This window comes from Sitophilus oryzae, unplaced genomic scaffold (assembly GCF_002938485.1).
Source record: "Sitophilus oryzae breed Bouriz unplaced genomic scaffold, Soryzae_2.0 scaffold_111_pilon_pilon, whole genome shotgun sequence".
NCBI classification, from domain to species: Eukaryota; Metazoa; Arthropoda; class Insecta; order Coleoptera; family Curculionidae; genus Sitophilus; species Sitophilus oryzae.
The window spans coordinates 2400237-2420132 of record NW_022145749.1 but is presented as its reverse complement, the minus strand read 5'-3'; the positions used below and the strand labels follow the sequence as shown (position 1 = coordinate 2420132).

The 19896-nt window shown below is 30.9% G+C and overlaps 1 protein-coding gene across 2 annotated transcripts in view; it reads left to right on the top strand.

Moving 5' to 3' along the window:
• Window positions 1–320: 320 nt before the first annotated feature.
• LOC115883833 (cGMP-dependent protein kinase, isozyme 1-like) overlaps window positions 321–19896 on the top strand; it is a 61261-nt gene continuing 41685 nt past the window's right edge. The window contains exon 1 of one of the 2 annotated variants that reach the window (XM_030902241.1): window positions 321–661. The gene's annotated coding sequence lies outside the window, so the exon portion shown is untranslated. Of the gene's footprint in view, window positions 662–9374; window positions 9507–19896 lie in introns of those variants that run through there. The other variant, XM_030902248.1, reaches the window with a different exon arrangement.

Here is a 19896-nt window from a genome sequence, read left to right as displayed (position 1 = left end):
AAAATCCGGTGGCTCTCAAATTTGTTTAAAAATAAATAATTTTTTTTTAATTTTCAAACTTGATTAACTCGGTTATTTTGGACATTTTTGAAAAACGGTAAGGGGAAAATTTGATTCTTTTATCAAGATCTACCAGTCCTGAAAATATTTGCACTTACTTAAGACTCACCTTGTATATTAACTACAGCGCCGCTACTGGTTCCCCAATTACTTCTACCGTGCGAATCATTTCGCATTATTTCTGGTTAATGCAAACACATCGAAAAAGCAATGTTATTAAATATAGTAAGACAATAAAAGTGCACATATACACGCGCACATCGAAACGTTATTTACACGTTGTACATACAGATATAGTATAATAGGTGGTATTTGTAACTGGCTGAGCGATAAGATTGTGCCTCCATGATAATAGAAGAGTGGAGAGTGTAATGAGAAAAAGAGCCTGTATTCGACAAGGTCGAAGCTCCGGGATATCGTGAATTAGATGGAATTAAATCAGACTCGACGGCATCACTTTGGCGCTTAGTTATTCGCTGGGAAACAGCTCAAACGTCCGGCGTTTTCAGTTGAACTTGATTATCTTTACTCATTTGCTCGACAGTGATTAAAAAACCGGAAGTTCAGTGCGTAAAAGAGATGAGAAAGCGCGTAGAAAGGGGTAAGTACACAGTTACTAACTAACTTACCTTTAACTATCTGAGTTTGAATTGAATATGTATTCACCGGCACGAAAAACGGGTCCATTATCCTCATGTATGTATTTTAAAGTTTTAAAATATTGTTTTCTAGTTGATCAACTTTGATGATTTTTTAAGCAATTTGTAGTAAATTAGTAAGTAAATTATTTGACTTTTTAGTATCTCCTAAATTGAAAGTTCACGTCTATCATTTGTAGGAGGGAAAACATTATACAAAATGATGATATTTTGGTGAAAGTTTGAAACACCCTGTGGAATATCTCAAACTAAGCAAGGGATTAAAAAATTGTTTTATCATCTACGGGCATCTTTTCTTGATAGTTTGTTTTTTGGTTCATCTCAATAGCTTTATTTTTTTTAGATATTTGCTTTTGAAGAAGATACTGACATTTTTTCGTAATTTTTGCAGTAAAACCATAACTTTGCTTTTGGCCCTTGTTAATGGACTTATGAAATAGTGTTTATAATTTACGTAATGTCACTGTCATTGAAAAATCATATTATTATTGTCTGTTGGGCAGTAATCGCTGCTTGAGTAACTCCCAGTAAATAATAATAATATGATTTTTCAATGACAATCAGTAGCATGAGGCCTAAAAGCAAAGGCATGCTTTTAATGCTGAAAATGCTGTAAATCTTTACTGGTTTTTTCAAAACATATTTAATAAAAATAAAGCTATTGAGATGAACCAAAAAACAAACTATCGAGAAAAGAGATGATAAATGATTTTTAAATTCCTTGCTTTGTTAACATATTCCACAGAGTGTATCAAACTTTCACAATAACATCAACATTTTGTTTTCCCTCGTATAATTGACAGATGGAAACTTTCATTTTTAATTTAGAAAAACATACTAAGAGGTCAAATAATAGCTACAAATTGCTTAGAAAATCATCAAGATTGGCCCACTACAGAATATAGTTATTATGTGTATTATAGTGTTATAGTTATTATATGTGTATATGTGTATATGTGTATTATAGAAATATCAAAGTTTACAGATCTGTAAACTTTGCTATTATTAAATTTTAAAATACATTACAGTTTTAAAGTGCCGATGAATGTAATATATCTATTGTTTTGTTATCAAAATACAGATATTTAGCTGTATTGGATAAATGGAAAAATGGTCATTCTATCGAGAAAACGGTGTCACAGCAGTGGCCTTTGAACTGACATTGTCATAGAAATTACAAAATGTTGACAATTTCATAGCCCTCCAATCATTAAATTTTGTCTATATGGCGCTGAATCTAAAATGTAAAAAAAAATTGTTTTTTTTTCTGGAGTCGACATATACTACCTCTAAAATATTTGCACTTATTTAAGACTCACCCTGTATATAAACAAATAGTTTAAAAAAATATTATTAACAAACAACTGATTAAATGTTAACCATTAAAATTAATAAAGGATTGCTTATTTTCGTCAATAAACTAGAATAAACATTGTTGTGTTGTGCTTAATTGACATGTTGGTAAAATGTTTTATTTTAACTGTTTATTCAAAACATAGAAAAATTATCATCAACATAAAGAGGTTTCAATATTTTATATAATTTTCTGATATAACATCAATTATTATTGTTTTAAACTTTAACCTAAATTTTATTTTTATTTAAATTTTAAAACATTTATTTTACCATTTTTGGACCTATCGGTCATTTTCTGAGATTTCCATATTGGACATACCGTATGATCGAAAAAAAAATGGCGTCAGAGATGGCTATGAAATGAATATCGCTGTCATTTTATATGTAAAATTAAATGGGAAATGTCATCGATCCTCATTTCATAGCCATCGCTGACGCCCGTTTTTTCTTCGATCATTCGGTACTTTGGATACTCTATCCCACTGGGTAAACTTCCTAAATAATAAAATAAGTAATACAATTAAATATAATAATTTTTAAACAATTTAATAATAAACTTAATACTTTTACACAAATGTATTTCTTCAAGAATACTTTGCAGGTTAAATGAAGTAAAAAAATACATATTAATAAATAACGTTAAAGTTAAAACCTTGTGAATTCCGTAGAGGAAGATTTTAATATAAATTTTAGGAGACTCTATAATAAAAACGAATAGTGTCTGGCTTTAGTGCAATTCAATTTAAAATGTGTGCCATAAAAATGTACTAAATCTTCAAAGATACCAACATTACCTCTGTTAAAAATAGTTTAATGAAAAGCTTTACCACATAGATTCGTTTTGAATACCTAATTATATTCAACAGGTTGTTATGTACAAAATACCCATTAATCTTATAGAATCGTTACATAAATAAATTTCTATTCTATGTATGTATAAGAAGACAAAATCAGAAAGAGTTGATGAAAACATTTACCAAAAAGCACAGATATCATATTATGTGTATTGCCTGTGTGCTACCTCTAAAATACTAGCCACAAGTTTCATTTGCTGCTTTTTTCAGTAAATAAAACACTAAATTATACAGTACCAGTACAAACTTTTCGTAAGCGGCCTACACACTATACACGTCCAAATTAGTTGATTCGCCGTTCGGGTCAAAAATTGATTATTTTTACCCGATTTTACTATAAATCTATAAATAATAAATATATATAAATCGCCAGTTGAATTTGGTTTTGTATGGGTACATAAAGCTCCGATTTGATCAAAAAGTAAAAGAAAAATGGTCTTGCCCTCGCATTCTCGTTGCCTATTTTATAACAAGTATAAAAGGGGGAGCCTTAATTTTTATTGTATTTACAATAAAAATGACTTCAAGTAATTTTTATACTTTATTCTCCAATTTTGTTTTTTTCTCAATACATAACAACTAACAACACCATAACAACAAACTACCCATAATTTTATGCTTCCAGGAAGGAGTTGTCAACCTAGTTTTTGGCGCTATATTTAAATAATTCTTACACAAGAAAAAAAAAACGAAGATTATATGCTAAAAAGTGGCTTAATAGGCCAGTTAATATGGAGGTTGAGGTGGAAAAAATTAGTACCCAACCGATCTCAACGGGAATGTGTAGATAATGATCTCCTATTTAACCCCTCAAAGGTCCCATTCGGTCCCAGTGGGGGAAGTTTGAAAAAAACCGCCGCCATCTTGAATTTTTTTGTTTTTTTTAAATATCTCCGTTTGCATAACTTTCTTCGAAAAAACTGAAGATATGTTTTTTGTAGAGAATTATATTCAGAATATTTTACCTACAATCATTTTTTTTCTAAAATAGATAGTAATAGATATAGAGCAATTTTTTACTATACGTGTTATAAATTTTCCAGTTTTTTTAAACCAATCAGCTATAATTTTTGCCTTAGCAGTATAGTCTTAATATAGATAAACCCAGTATAAATTTAAGCATTAAAACAATTAAAAATAACGTTTAAATATTATTTATTAAATAAAATTATTGGTAAAAAAATATTATTAAATTAAAGTTATTAAATATAATCTGCTATGACGTCATCCTGCGTCAGCGTCAGCGTCATTTTCGTCCTCAACTAGAACACAAAAGTTTGTGCAACTGATTCCGTAACACTGACCACACTTTGAAGAATATTTAAGACCCAGTTTTCTACAAGAGCAATTTTTAGAGCACTGGCTCTTTGCAATAGCAAAAAAATAATTTTAGTAGGTCAGGAGGCGCCACATCTTCTGTTAATTGAATAGGTGTCAGATTGTCTTTTTGATCTTTCTTCCATCCACGTTGTAAAGGATCTAACTTGTTACCAATCCATTCTTGAATCTAAAAAATACAACTCATAACATTTGCTATAATAGATATATCTTTACAGTTACCTGAAAGTATGTCCTGAATAAATGGAGTTTATTCAGGACATTCTATTGTATAGAATACAATAGGATTATGTTAAGACAAGCCCTTAACACTACGTTTAATTTAGCTAATTTGCTTCCAACTAAGAACTCTGCAAAACTCCATTTACTCAGGACATACTTTCAGGTAACTGTAAAAATATATCTATTATAGGAATTTGTATAAGTTGTATTTTTTAGATTCAAGGATGGATTGGTAACAAGTTAGATCCTTTTCAATATGGATGGAAGAAAGATCAAAAAGGCAATCTATTCAATCAACATAAGATAAATCGCCTCCTGGCCTACTAAAATAATTGTTTTGCAATTATTGCAAAGAGAGTCAGTGCTCTAAAAATTGCTTTTTTAGAAAACTGGGTCTTAAATGTTCTTCAAAGTGTAGTCACGGAATCAGTTGCACAAACTTTTGTATTTTAGTTGAGAACAAAAATGCCGCTCAAGATGACGTCATATCAGATTATATTTAATAACTTTAATTTAATAATATTTTTTTAACAATAATTTTATTTAATAAATAATATTTAAACGTTATTTTTAATGGTTTTAATGCTTACATTTATACTTGTTTATCTATATTAATATTATACTGTTGTTAACGCAAAAATTATAGCTGATTGTTTTAAAAAAACTGTAAAATTTATAAAACGTATAGGAAAAAATTGCTCTATCTCTATTACTATTTATTTTAGCAAAAAAAATTATTGAAGGTAAAATATTCTAAATTTAATTCTCTGCAAGAAACATATATTTAGTTTTTTCAAAAAAAGTTATGCAAACGGAGATATTTGAAAAAAACAAAGATGGCGGCGGTTTTTTCAAACTTCCCCCACTGGGACCGAATGGGACTCTTGAGGGGTTAAATATAAAATTATTATCTACATACATATTCCCGTTGAGATTGGTTGGTTACTAATTTTTTCCACCTTTACGTATAATACTCGGCTACGTTTACTGGCCTGTAACAGAAGAAAATCGGCCTGTTGTGCGGCTTGCTCAGCCAACTCGGATCTGATTTACAATCATCAGGTGACAAGTCTACACACAACCCGATTTTTTATCCAACCCGACTAAATCTACCCAACCTGCCGACCCAATTGGATCGTGTGTGATCGGTTTTAAAATCTCCTGTTAATTACAAAATTACATAATTTAAATATTGATTATAAAACAACAAAATATACTAATCTATTATAGGCGTTATCAGTTAATAATTTGGCTAATTATAGTATTATCTTATGCTAATAATATGCATAATCAGTTTTCAAATATTCAAAAGCTCAATCTTTGAATACATATTTCATCACTTTTAGTTCTCATATAACAAAAACAAAGGGTATAAATAGACAAGTACTGGCACATTTTAGAAAGCAAATAATGTAAAGCTCAGTTCAAGCTCATAAAGCAAAAATATTGAAAAAAAAGCAAGAATATCACAAAGATGAAAGATGAAAGTACTGCTAAGTACTATATTCTGTCGTTTCGATTAGTTATTTTTAAGTATTTTTTTTTGTAATTAGTTTATATAGCAAATAACATAATTTCTACTCTATGAATCGAAATTAACATAAAATATGTTATTATGTTATACATTTTCTGTATTTACAATTTGTTTTATTGTTGGTTCAAGGTTTATTTGTCCTACGTTTAAACTAAATGAAAAATTAGCATCTATTTTAAATATTTCAAAAATATTTACTGTATGTTAAATTTGTTTGTCTATGATATTTTTTTCTAATCTACGAATATAAAAATTTTAATTTTTCAAAATGGGTATTTTTAAGTGTATAATATCAAATTTTATAGAGTTCGAATTAGTTCAGTTGAAAAGTTATGTAAAACAGTAAAAATTATTTCAAATTTTAAAATTTATTAAGTATCTAGAAAATAGTTTAAAACGTGGATTTATATTTTAATAGATAAATAGAAGCATACGCTACCATTTAGAAATCGTTATAAATACTATGTCCTTTGTTAAAATGATTTCTAAACTATTTAATACATGCTATTATTAACACTTGAAACAGACAAAAGTAATCAACTGTGAAGTATTCAAAAATTCTTATAAACATCCTAAACTCAGCCAATATGTTATACATTACCAAATTTTCTAATCTGTAAACTTTGACATTACATAGGATTATAAAAAATCGCATCAAAATATACATTTCAAAGAGATTAGTTTTCATGTATATAATAGCATGAAAACTATTTTTGATGTTATTTATAATTTTTTAAAACTCATATTTTAAAGAAAATATACTATTTAAAAGAAAATATAGTGTTTATTGATCTTATTGTAAATATAATTTATGTAAAACAAAAAGCTTTAACGTTTTTGAAATACTATGTTCAATTCGAGGGGTATCTCACTTGGGTAAAAAAAGTAGTTTCCAAAATATAATTTTACTACCAAGCGACTGCCAATGACTGCGAAGAAGACTGCCTATATCTGCCATATAATTAGAGTCGACTGCCGACGACGGCAAGTGACTGCCAAGAAAATGTAAAGATATAATTCCAAGTGTGAGACACCCCTTAGTGCAATTTAATATCAGGGATAACATTTGCAGAGCCGAAGATTATTAAACATATTGCAGTACTGTATTTACTCAATATTGCTTTAGTTTTTCAGGTATTTTATTTTAGTATTGAATTTCTATTTTGACATTTTATCTTCAATGTGCCACACAATTTTAGTTTTTATTTTATTTAATTTGGAACTTTGATAAAAAGATCTGAGCCTCACAAAGAAGATGAAACTTAATCAAAGCAAAAACTTCAAATAACTCCTTTAAATCTTTATAAAAACAGGGTAAAATCTTTGTAATTTAATGAAATACTCTAAACTCATTATAAACATTTCAATCTTTTTTAATAGTTCTTCACTCTGTCTCTTGAGAATTTTATTTTAATACACTACTGTGATCCATGTCCTCATACTCTGGGCGTCAGCTCACCAAGGAATAAAGAAATCAAATGATATAGCTAGAAAAGAAGTGAACACTCCACTAACAGGACCAAAACCGTTCTGCTTTCTTAGCGGAAACCAACTAAAAGAAAAAACTTGGAAGACTCCAAGCGTAACCTAGGGAATTGGAATCCTGCAATGGTCTGAGACATTCGAAGAAGTTTCTGAGGACTTACGACCTGAGACATTCGAAGAAGTTTCTGAGGACTTACGACCAAGAAAAATCGAGGAGTTTCTTTGATTTAAGTAAGAACAATCTTTGGATTGTCACGGGGTTTTTAACAGGACACTGTCTCCTCAAGAAAGAGGGACACACTACATCTGCAATGCTGCGGTGATGACCCCCTCCTACTCATTCGACATTCTACCACTGCATTGAACCCAATTATCTTTCGTTAAATCCAAACGGAGACCAGATGGTCAGTGGCTTAACGTTTCAGGAGAAATGTCTTCTCCTGAAATCTTTTGTTTATTGCTTCTGACGACGCGACGCGACGTGAGGAGATATAACTACTGGAAGGATACGCATTTTTTGTCGGTTAGGCAAACTTGTTTTACTACTATAAACCCACTTATAAGCTGCTATCTTAGGATTTATTTTTAACAGTAGTGTTTGCAAAAAATTTTAAAATTTGCAAAAACTTTTTTATTTTGTAGATTTCTCTTCCAATGGCGAAAAAATACAGAGATTTTCAAAAAATATACCCGGCTACAAAGGCATGAATATTATCTAATTTTTTGTTTCTACCTCAGATCAGCAACAAATCGCAAACTGCGATACAATCGCAGCGATTTTAAAATCACAATCGCAATCTGCGATTGGCTGTCATAGGAAACTGCGACTGCGAATTTTTCTATTTGCGAGTTTCAATTTAGGCAGCCAATATTACTATAGTTGCGATTTACGATTTTTTTCTACTTGCGAGTTTCAATTTAGGCAACCAACAACCAATATTACTATAGTTGCGATTTGCGATTTTGTTGTGACTGTGATTTTGTAAACTGGGACCGTGATAACCTTCTACCGGCGAGTTTGAATTTTTAGGAGTTGCGATTTGCGATTTTGTTGCGAATGTAATTTTGTGGTCCATTGAAGCATTTTATAGTAAACTGCGATTGAATTTTTTCTCTGAAGAAGAATGTATTATTTTTCTAGGGCCAAAATTATAATATTATGATCTTGGTATATACTGGGTGTTTCGCAAGAGTGCTTCGCCTCTATAACTTTTTTATTTTTTCTGATAAAAAAAACGAGATTTCGTATGTAAGCATCTGACATAAATTAGGATTGAATGGCGTATTCAATTCGTTTCGATTGCTTCCTGTTTCACCGGAAATGACTACAACTTTTTATTACAGTCGCAGCGATTTAAAAATCGCAATCGCTGTTTCAATTACGATCGGAGAATCGCAGTTTTGCTCATCTCTAATCGGTATTATTATATAAAAAATAAACAAGTTGATATAAAATATTATAAAATAAAGAAAAATAATATAAGTATAATAGAATATACACCAAATAATTAAAATAAGAAATAAAATAAGCGTTAATGAAGCAAATAAGAATTTATCTAATATAAAACAACAAGTAGATATCTAAGTAAATCTCGTAAATCGTAAAATCTTTAGTTCTGAAACAAATTATAAAATAAAGAAAAATAATAAGTAAAATAGAATATACACCAAATAATTAAAATAAGAAATAAAATAAGCGATAATGAAGCAAATAAGAATTTATCTAATATAAAACAACAGGTAGATATCTAAGTAAATCTAGTAAATCGTAAAATCTTTAGTTCTGAAACAAATTGATATTCTCTATATATTTTATATCGCTGTCCTAGTCTAAGCAGTACTTGTTTAACTTCCACCTGAGCGAAACGTTGCTAAATTATTTAAATAACGAGTTCTCATATTTAAATATCTAATCGTGTATTCAAATATTTGAAGTCTGCTGTTAACAGTCAACAAACAACATTACGGTGTTGTGCGATTGTATACAGAGTTCTCCAGGTAACTAACTATACTAAATGATAAAAAGCAACATTAACAATGAGAGAACCTTTTAGCTCGTACATTAAGTGTACACGCGCGTATGATAAAATTGTTGATATTGCTTGTTTAAAATGAATAAGATTTTATTTTAAAACGCGCTAAATAACATTATTTAGCAGGTTTTCCGTGTGAATTTTTCGACGACAAGAGTAATTTGATACCATGCCATTTTTAAGTTTATGTTGTGTTTTTAAGTATGAAATGGTGAAATGGCCATGTATAGTACTATCTAATTAGTATCAACATATATATCCTGTTGTAAATCACAGTTCTAATAACAAAATTATACTAATTATTTTCTCTACCTTTGTGTTGGGTTCATTATAGAAAAATACTTGAGAATTTCGTTATTGAAATAGAAAACTAATGAAATAAAATTAAGTATATATTTGCAGATATACATACATTTTGCAGGGTGGTACATCACCCCATGTCATCAAAAGCAAAAAAAAATACATCAAAAAACTATTTAAAATGTCTAAATGTAGCCATAGATACACCATAGATACAACTTAACAAGTATAGCAAGATGCCTATATTTTTCTATAGTTTGAAAATTTTTATATATACTTTCTGATTGACTTTAGTTTTCTGATTTACTGACAGAATATCCAATATTTTCCAGTAATATTAAATTGTTTTTATCTTATCTACTATATAAAAAACTAGTAATTTTTTATCATAATGGTTTTAACAAATTTGCTGTTTCCTGTAAAGTAGGATTGACGTAAAATAAATAAACATGATGTAAACAAGCAATATTAAATAATTGCAAGTTGATGACAACGTGCCTCATTTGATGGTATTTATAAACAATTTTTAATGTGAGTATATACAGGGTGTCCCAGAAATAAGTGCAAGTATTTTAACTGGTAGTATAGTTCAACCCCAGAAACACGCCTATGAGGTTTTTTTCGCGAAAAATTTTTCTTTAAAAATTCGAAATTTTTCGAAACATTTTTTGGAATTTCTTTTAGTTTTTAGTTAAAAACATAATTTCTTGATAATATCACAATATAGATATTAGATTAAATTTCCAAGAAAGAAAATCCAAAAAAGATCCAGTGGTAGTCAAAATTTTAGCAAAAATCATTTTTTTTTGTAAATTTTTAAAGTAAAATAACTTTGTTATTTTGGACTTATTTGAAAAACGATAAAGAGAAAATATGTTTCTTTTATCGAGATCTACCACGCCTTAAAATACTTGTACTTATTTCTGGGACACCCTGTATATTACACCACTTTGGTTATTTTCTAATTTTTGGAGAAACAAAATTTAATACATACATATTGTATAGACAGTTATGATATAATTTAATATAATTTACAATATTCTAGAGATTCTAGCAATAGTAAAAACATAAATATGCATTTTTGTTCGAATATGTATTATTGTTAGCTAAATGAAGTGTTATACAGGGTGAGTTTTCTACGATGTTCTCTATGGGTATATCGGAAACTACACTACTGGAGATAGAGAGTCAGTTAAAGAAGAGTTAAAGAATTGCAGTTTTGTGGGGTCATAAATATGCGCCTTTCAGATTTTTGAAAAAGTTCATGGCTTACTAGATATTTGGAAAAAATAAATTTCGACTATTTTAAAACTGGTACCTAATTCCATTATAATCTATTTTAGAAAAAAAGTTTTCAGATAAAAGTTGGTTGTAGATAATCACAACCTTATTGAAATCGTGTTTTCCGTCTTTTTCTAAAGCCTGCCATTTTTGAAATTGTTTATAAAGGATAAGAATTGGCTATAACTCAGTAATTTTTGGAAAAAAACATATTATAGCTTATATTGCTGAAAATCTTAAAAAATTGCGCGTTTTACGAAGTCATGGCCAACTATGGTTTCCGTTTAAAAAAACATATGTTTGTGTCATATGTCAAAAATGACAAACTTTAGAAAAAAACGGAGAACACAATCTCATTAAGGACATGATTATCTACAACTTTTATCTGAAAACTTTTTGTCTAAAATAGATTATAATGGAATTAGGGTCCATTTCTAAAATAGCCGAAATTTGTTTTTTTAGAAATATCTAGTTAGCCATGAACTTTTTCAAAAACCTGAAAGGCGCATTTTTATGACCCCACAAAACTACAATTCTTTCCCCATTTAACCGACTCTCTATCTCCAGTAGTTTCCGAGATACCCATAGAGAACATCGTAGAAAACTCACCCTGTATTTTAGCTAGGTTAACATTTTATTTATTTACTTGTACTAACCTATTTTGCATAAGGACAACCATGTTTACAACCGATAAATAATAAGTTTCTGCATTATCAACATATGGGAACCTATTTTGTTGGAAATATTAAAAAAAAATAGATTAAATTAGATGCAAATTGGTTATTAATTTTAGCTAGATTAGTAAGTGATAAACATCAGATTTATCCCAACTTCATGTGTTTATCTACTCGTATATTTGTTGGAAATTCCCAATCCATTAATGTCGTTTAATGTCGTTTCATACCTGTTTAGTAAAATATTTTAATATGGGTAGATATTTTTATATCAAGTATTCAAAATTCATGCCTATATCCCACCATACATGTACCCTTTTATACAGGGTCATACGTGTAAGGAAGAAGATCAGAGTGGTAAAAAAATGACAGAAACTTGAACGCGTCAGATTAAGGTAAGGTGAGTTAATTTTATGCCAGAAAAGTATGTATTTAAATAATCTGAGGATTTAAACGTGACATAAAGTCACAAAAAAGCAATAATTATACCTGCAGATAAAATGGCTAAACAAAGCTCATCAGTGTCAATCATAAGCTCAGAACCCTTCTGCGGTGTCCCAAAAACAGTCACGAGGATGCCCACAAAACAATGAGTGGCCAACCCATCTCTAGAATGGTTGAGAAAAGAAAAAAAGCTGAATAGGCATCTAAAGCTAATGGGATTAACACATAAAGCCATGTGCAAGTTCTGTCAATCTGAAGAAGAAACGACAGAACACATTTTATGTCGGTGCAATACCCTGGCAAATGTGCGGTTCTCGGCAACAGGCAATGATATGCCATTCACATGCAGATAGGCCAGCTATATGGAGGATTAAGTCTCCAAGTTGCTGAACTTTGTGAAAAGAATAGAACTGGAGAATGTAACCTAAGGATATCAGAGATAGACCACAATAGATCTAAAAAGGTCCCAGTGGCTCAAGCTGATAGCCACCTCAAATCTAATATAATCTAATATTTTTAAATTCTGCGATGAAGGGTTATAAAATATGTAAATATAATTTGCTAAAACTTAACTAACCCTAACTCTACATAAAATCATTATTATCAACTAACTTAATTTCTACAAATATGAAGCCACCTGAAAGAATCTAATCTAATCTAATGTAATACCTGAAATGGCCAAGTATTCTTTTATGACTATTTTTTTACATTTTTGAAATGCTTTACACGCTCCGTCCACTAGAAAAGACTACATCATATAACCTTTTTAGCCGACCATACCAATAGGTATGGTAGGCTATTAAGATCGGCAAAAAAAAGTTTTTTGAATTTCACTCAAAATGAGTTATTTGGGTCATAAATGACCTAAATACAAAATATTTTCATGGTGTCCGTCTGTCCGTCTGTCCGTCTGTCCGTCTGTCCGTCTGTCCGTCTGTCCGTCTGTCCGTCTGTCCGTCTGTCCGTCTGTCCGTCTGTCCGTCTGTCCGTCTGTCCAAATCTGTCTCGTCCGTCTGTCCGTCTGTCCGTCTGTCCGTCTGTCCGTCTGTCCGTCTGTCCGTCTGTCCGTCTGTCCGTCTGTCCGTCTGTCCGTCTGTCCGTCTGTCCGTCTGTCCGTCTGTCCGTCTGTCCGTCTGTCCGTCTGTCCGTCTGTCCGTCTGTCCGTCTGTCTGTAACACGATAACTCAAAAACCGCCAAACCAATTTTAACCAAATTTGGCACAAAAATACTGTGGCACCCGAGAATCTGGCCATTAGATTTTGGTGGGGGTGGGGGGTTGGTAAGGGGGTATGGGAGGGGGTTAAAATTATTTAAATATCGTAACTCCAAAATTACAGTAGCTAGCGAAACGCGGTTTTCAATTTAAGATTAGGAATAATATTTGCAACAAAATTTGTAATAACATCAAAATCAGTCAAAGTCGCAGTTTTTGAGATAAAAAAAATTGGAAAAAGTCCTTGGTAGCATATTCTGGAGATGAAAGTAGTGGTTTCGGTGATACAGGGTTTAGAAGTTTCATTTTTATTTCGATATTTTTCAAATAATTTCTGAAGTAACGTCAATATTTGGATGTACATTAGTGTCTGGGATTTCTTTGACATGCGAAATTTGATTTTGATGTCACTATGACTCCTACTTGTAGGTGACGCCACCTACATGTGTTAACTGTTTTGAAGAGTAATAACTTTTCGTGCGTACCTGTATAAAACTGCTGAGTGAAAAAATATGCATTTCCGTGATGATTTTTTTACGTAATAAATGTCTCTTGGTAAAAATCGCTACGAGCAACCGTTCTCAAGATATTTAGAATGGAATTAGTCAATACGTATCATTATTGAGAAAAAATAAACATGTTGAATAGATAGTTATTTAACTGAAATGATAAATTTGCGAACTTAAATTAATCACAAATTTTTCTTGGTAAAAATGATAACAAAACAGTTTCTCTTGAACTTTTGGCACAAAAACTTTACAAATTTATCTATTTAGAACTATTTAGTCAACATGTTTAATTTATGTCAATGATGACAGGTATTGATAATTTCTATTCCAAATATCTCGAGAACCATTACTCGCACCGATTTTTACCAAGAGACCTTTTTTACGCAAAAGACGTCGTAAATGTATATCTTTTTACTTAGTAGTTTTATACAGGTACGGACAAAAAGTTATTACTCTTCAAACCAGTAAAAAAATATGTAGGTAGCGTCCTCTACAAGTAGGAGTCATACTGACATCAAAATCGAATTTCTCATGTAAAAAAATGCCCAGACACCTATTTTCATCCAAATATTGACGTTCCTTCAGAAATTATTTGGAATAAATCAAAATAAAAATAAAATTTCTACACCCTGTATCTCCGAATCTAAGCATTTTAGGACAAACATTTATACGAACTTTTTTACTTATTTTTATCTGCAGAATATGCTGTCGAAGTTTCCGGAATACAGTTCGGACCACCCTGTATAAGTGCTTTTCTCTAGTTTATTTAGAAAGTGGAATAAAGATTTAACTTCATGTAATGCCATTACATCTAAGTAAAAAATAATTAAAACATCAGTAATAAATACTTTCAGCATCTAAAAATATAACTTCAAATCATTGGAATAAATACCTTTTTAAATATTTAAAGCTACATTTTTCTTAAGGTAATTTATCAGGTTAAATAAATGGCAAAGCTTATTTTAGAAGAGAAAAATAACTTCCAACCTTAGACATACCGTATCTACATACAATACTTAAGTGTAACAAACATCTTTTGTTAGAAGGTGAGAGAGAAGATAACCAGATTAAAGGTTTCTCGTCATATTTACTATTGATAGTCCTTTGTTTGATTTGTTTGGCTTTGTCCTATTATTGTTATGGAAAGCATCGAGACCTTTCTTTAACTGGATTACTGTACAGATAAAAAAATACCGATTTTATCATCTGTCTAGAGCCCAACAAAAATTATTTAAATTTTTTGTATATACATAACTGTAGATCTTATGTAAATTTCGATGTTTAATCTTTTGTATAATATTTTTCCTAACGAATGAAAAAATCAAATAAATCAAAATACTATGTTTTTAAAGAATTTACCTCACTTTGTAACTTCATAATTAATTTCATTTAAGCAATTATTATATTTAAGAAAACTATTATTCAAAAATAAAAGAAAATATAGTTATTAAATTTATTATTTTGTTGTAGATAAAATATTTAAATATTTTTAAATTTCTTAATTTGTAGATTGTCACTCTCACATATTATATTTTCTTCTTTTTGTCCGTTAACTCTCGAAAGAGTATGATGATATCATCTTTCAATTGCGCGGTTCGTTGTTCTCCATCCCTCTTTATCTTGAGTGGCTAGAGAAGCCTCTTCCAGACGGTGACCAATAATTCGCGTCGGATACCTTCCTCTTGGTCGTTTGCTATTAATCTTCCCTTCGATGATGATTTTTCCAATCGATCTGTTCTTCTTGAAATATGTCCAAAGTACCTAAGGTAATGACTGGTTTATTTTTCGATGTTCTGTGTATGAAAGTTGCAGCATTCTTTTATAGGTCGATATTTGAAAAGCATCTATTTTTCTTTTGTTTGTAGTTTTCACGGTCCAGGTCTCAGATGCATAAGTAGCGATATGAAAAATCAATGTGTTTAGTAATTTTAATTAGTTAGGGTGGGATATTGCAGGGTCTTTCCATATTCGAATCAGTATTATTGTTCAGTTACTATTATTGACTTTCTTTAGGAGATGCGAGACCTTAGGTCTGTTCTCAGAAGAATCCCTGACTAGTCAGCACGTTTCTCATTGGTTAAAATGCGTAGAAACCTGATTGTTAGTCTGGTTTCTACCCATTTTAACCAATGAGAAATGTGCTGACTAGTCAGGGATTCTTCTGAGAACAGACCTCTTGTCGTTGCGTTGGTGGGGAAGCGCCTGGACAAGGTACTATGGCTGGGTATCACCGATTTGATCGTTGTCTTGTCCCTGTCTGTAGTGTCGTAGCCAGGGACTTGCATCAAGGCGAATAACGATGCCGGATGGGACTACTCTGTAGACGACACTAAAACCCACGATACTCAAGACAAAGAAAGAGAGTCTCTCTTTTTCCTTATCTACGTACGAAATAAGGTTGATTCTCACTATACCTTCCGTTTCTATTCCATATCCATTCCATATCCGTTCCGTATTTTTATTGTAGTGACTATACCTAAGCTTCCGTTCCGTATCAGTTCCATACTTTTTATTGTACAATTTATATCATTACGAAAGTTTTATTTTAAAAATTTGTATCTTTAGAAAAAGGTAATAGATTTAATTAAGAGGCGAAAGGATAAATAAATATCAGCAAAATTTTAACAAAGCTGGTACAAACGTAAGAACTTGACAACGCTGTTTCCGATACGCTTCAGTCCGTCCGCCAAAAAAATGTATGGAAGGACATTCCATTTCCATTTTACCTACCTACTGATTTACTATGATTCCAGTAATAATTGTAAGTTTTTTTCCACATAATCATTATATTTTCTTGACCTAGCGGATGCATAATTTATTTTGATCTTCTGTTTTTCGTACCACAGTTTATAACTTTGTTTTGTATCAAAGTCACAGGCAAAGTTTCTATTTCAAATTTTACTTCATGGTGTTTATCTTCAAATGTTGTTGAAATATACTGCAACTTCCACAAACTATACATATTTAGAGTACACAGTGGGAAAATAATACGTTTCTTCTTTCACAAAATTAAGTGAAAAAACACAAGGTAAAAATAATCCAGTCTGTAATATTAATTATCAAAGTTCTATGAATCGCTGAATCCCCAAAACACATTCACAAATTGTAAATCTTCTTTAAAATGCTTTTGGTATTTTTTGTATGCTTTAAAAATACGGGAATGCAGATGATTTTTTAAATAGGGCCACATAATTACATACTCTGATATTTATAAAAAGTGCGCGGTTGTTTACAAAGACCATCAGCGGTAAAGTTCAGCTGAATTTGACGTAGACCGCGGTTGCGCGGTTCAGCTTCCGAGTATTTCGTCCTTAGAAAAGGAAAGAGATATTTTCTTTTCTTGTCTAGAGTATCGTGGGTTTTAGTGTCGTCTCTACTCTTCCGTTATACCAGAATTTAGTCTGTGGTCCTGTATCACGGGTAGAGGGTATGGTGGGGGGGGGGGGTCTTTAACCGCCTGGACCAAGAAGAGACAACTTTACCAAAAACCTAAATCCTATGATGGCGGGATGCGTGGCTAGTTAGAATAGTATTCTATCTAGCCTCTACTACTCTCAACCTTGGGGCATCAGGGGGCAACCCATTGTATCGTCTCCCTTACATCTACATGAGGAGCTCTATAGAAGTGGACCGACTAATCCTCGCGGTGTAATTGACCTAAAATCTAAAGAAGCTATAGTATAAGAGGGATATATCCAGGGCCTATTTTTCATCTGGTCTATCCCTAGACCCAAGCAAAAATTCGGGCCCTCTTTTCCAATAAAATTCAAAAATTCTTTTGTTAGTTTGGGCTAAAAAATAAAACGTTATTTTTAGATTGGGAAATCGCCGGTGCTGGTATCTTTGATATAAATTTATAAATAATTTTAAAAAATGCATTAATTATATCAATCTAAAGCTTATTTTATTTAATTCTATTTTCCTTATCAGAGGTAACTCTTTATTTTTCTCTGCTGTGTAAATTTACAATCGAATTTGAAATTATGAATATTTTACAACCTTTAACGGGCCCCCCAGACCACCGGGCCCAAGGCCCGGGCCTTATCGGTCTTATGGTAAAATAGGCCCTGGATATATCCTCTATTATAGATTTGGGATTCAGGACAACACTTCCAACGTTGGATCCAATATTTGGCATAGTTTTCGACAATGTTATACAATACACATAATTGGCAAGTGTGCCTCCCACACGATGTGGCAGATATCCGTGTATCCACCGTTGGAAGGTGTTTTCCAGATTATGGGACCGACTTTAGACAATAATATCTATATACCTAAAGTCTTGAATTTATATTTTCGACTATCACAATAGATATCTAATCACCGCCACATCATAAGGGATAACCAAGTCTGTGGTATAACTATGAAAATAAGATAATATATGATCTCATGTTACATTCTAGTATTAACTTTACTTGTTCTATAAGATTGCTGTTAAATTTAACCGAATTTTATTACCTGCCTAGAACTTTGCCATAAATATTAAAATTATTCGTATAAAGATAAATGTGGGCGGGCCTGTAAATTACAATTAATGCTTCTAATTTAATATTTTTACCGATAAATTTTTTTTATAAAAACTATGTACTATAAATTTATGTTAGAGTGTAAAAAAATAATTGTAATTGGTAAACTAAAACTTTAAAATTTGAGTAGTTTAAACGCAGCTTGAATCTGAGCTAAGTATTTAAAAAAATGCATATTGAGAAACCCTCTCATCAAAGCTAATTATACTGTAGGTATCGAAGTCAATAATTTAGTTGATGTTGAGAGGCGGAGCAAATCATTTTATCACTAAAAACCAGACATTTGTAATTAAAAAAATGTTTGAAAAGGTTACCATCCTTCCTATTGCACAAATTTATTTTTCGTTCAATTTTATTTGTAGCTCTTCGAACAGATCTTCCTCTTATACTTTCGAATGCATTTTCTAGCCTTTATTGTAAATGTATATATATCACTTTTACAAATACAATATTACTTTATTGATTTTCCGTATTCAATGTTTTACCCCACGTCATTGTTAAGTTTGAAAGCTAAATTAATTTTGTAACGATGAATAGATTAAATGTTAAAAAAAACAGAGCCGAACTTGAAATTAGTTTAAATAAATTCTGTTCACATGTCCGAAACAAAAAAAAATTGAGTGTGGCATATCATTGTACTCAAGAGACCGAGTTCTTTTAAAACCTCAAATAAAAAATGCATGTCAGTATTTAAAAAAAAATAAGTTCTAATTCTATTAATCTAATCTAAATTTTAAAAAAATAAGTATCTCACAAATTATGAGCTAATTTGAAATTCTAAAAATACTATCAGATAGCTCTAATAAAGTGGCTATGAGAATGTGCAATTATTTTTTGATTTAAAAAAAAAAAAAAGTAACGACAGGAAAAAATAAAATTGATCAAAAAAATCCGTTTTTTTTTCACAAAACTCAGCAGTTCCTAAAATTTTTAAAACTTTTTTATGGTATCTTGGTGAACATCCCAAAGCGCAACTTTGCCCCCAGTTTAACCTTCTTCGTACCTATTACGGTCACCGAAATACCAATGCTCGTACCTCGAATTTGTAGCACCCTGTATAGAAACTAATATTGAAAAGCGAATTATCTTATTACCTTTCACATATGTGTTAGAAATAACGTTCAATTCATACACCAATAACCATAAATGAGTAAGAAATTTTTCCAAATCCGCACCAACTTTTTAAATTCCTATACGATCCCAATATTTTACCACAGTAATAAATTATTTATTTTTATTTATATACAGACTAGCTCTTTCCAGGAAATTAGGTAGATTTCAAATAAGACGTTTATTTATTTAAACGATTTTCACGCGTTCAATAAACAGGGTATTTATGAAAAATGTGTGAAAACAGTAAACGGAAGATTTTCCAATCGAATGCTTCGTGCTGTGGCTTTATCTTTT